Source organism: Pipistrellus kuhlii, unplaced genomic scaffold (genome assembly GCF_014108245.1).
Source record: "Pipistrellus kuhlii isolate mPipKuh1 unplaced genomic scaffold, mPipKuh1.p scaffold_m20_p_42, whole genome shotgun sequence".
Taxonomy (NCBI): domain Eukaryota; kingdom Metazoa; phylum Chordata; class Mammalia; order Chiroptera; family Vespertilionidae; genus Pipistrellus; species Pipistrellus kuhlii.
In genome coordinates, this window is record NW_023425543.1 from 1947930 (window position 1) to 1949597 (window position 1668).

Sequence of the window (1668 nt, forward strand, 5' to 3'; positions counted from 1 at the left end):
ACTGGGGAGCTGAGCAGTTGTTGTAGGAGCCTACGGTGAGGACCTCTCTCTCCTTTCCCGGCGCCAGGGATCAGCCATGTGGGATGGGCCTTACGAAGACATGGCTGCTGGGCCAGGGTGCAAACTGTGGCTCGCGAGCCACAGGCGGCTCTTTGGCCCCTTGAGTGGGCTCTTCCGCAAAATACCAAGGCCTGGGCGGGTCTATTTGGAAGAAGTGGCGTTAGAAGAAGTTTGAGTTTAAAAAATGTGGCTCTCCAAAGAAATGTCAGTCGTCCTGTTGATATTTGGCTCTGTGGACTCATGAGTTTGCCGACCGCTGTCTTAGAAAACACCCGGACTCTTTAGGTGTAAATTGTGTCGAGAATTTATAAAACCTTGGGTAATGGCACTCTTAAGTTAGAAACAAAGATCTTCCCCTCTCTTCACTGAAAGTGGCACCCATTTTAAAAAACAAATTTAAATGTTCCGTAACAGCTGCACTGAGCGATAATTCACATACCGTACAATTCTCCCGTTGAAGGTGTAGAATTCAATGGTCTTTAGTTTATTTGTACAGGTGATGGGCCACCATGGTTACCATTTATGAACATTCTATTTCCCTTAACAAAGTCACATTTTAAAAGAGTTTTTAATATAAAAAGGTTTTTCAATTATAATTTATGTTTAATATTTTTTTAATTAGTTTTAGGTGTACAGTATAGTGATAAACACTCATGTTCCCCCTGGTATTTCCAATACTCACCGGGCACCATGCAAAGCACAGCATAGGAAATACAATGATATTGTAAAAATTAAATTTTTAATCAGAGAAAAGAAATTAACATTAAACAAAATTCCAAAAAAAAAGAGGATCTCATGATTCTCCTGTCTCTGTTTAGCTTTTTATATCGTTGCCACGCTATATACTGCAGACACAGAGCAACAGAGCGAGTCAACCTGTGCGTGCTTACGTCTTATGTCTGCTTCTCATGTGACATCCCCCGTGCTTTTACTTCATAGCTTTAATGGCCCACGATATTCTCTCATGCTGATGTGCGGGAATTGTCCAACTCACCCTCTTTAGCTGAGCCATTAGGGTGTTTTCTGTCGTAAATAAGGTTGCAGTGAACGTGTTTGCACATAAAGCTTGATTTCCCTGGATGAATCTATTTCTTGGGTTGTAGTCCCAGGAGTGGGATTACCCGGTCAGAGGGTAAGGACGTTTTATGTCCCTCTCTCCCTTCTCTCATGCTTATTCCCAGAGAGGTGACACTGTTTTACAAAATGTAAAAAAGGCACATATTTGTATGCACACACACACACACACACACACACACACACACACACTATACATCAGTCATTTCATGTTACCAAGGTTTTGGGTTCATTATGTAAATCACACAGCATGCATTTCTGGAGAGCCAAGCAAGATGGCCCTTTACATATCCCACCTGGTGACTCAAATAACTCCACCATTTCCCGCAGAAAATTATTCCCATGGAAAGCGATTCCTCAACCCCCTGACCTTTTGTTGGCTGCTGTCAGCCCGGGGGGCCGGGCCGCACTTTGTTTCCAGCTGTTCTTAAAGCCCCTTCTCCAGCCTTTAACCCTTGGCGGCTCACAGGCATGAACAGGGCTGGGGGAGGCGGGGGGGGGGGATGTGGGAGGAGGGAAGCGGGGGAGACAGAA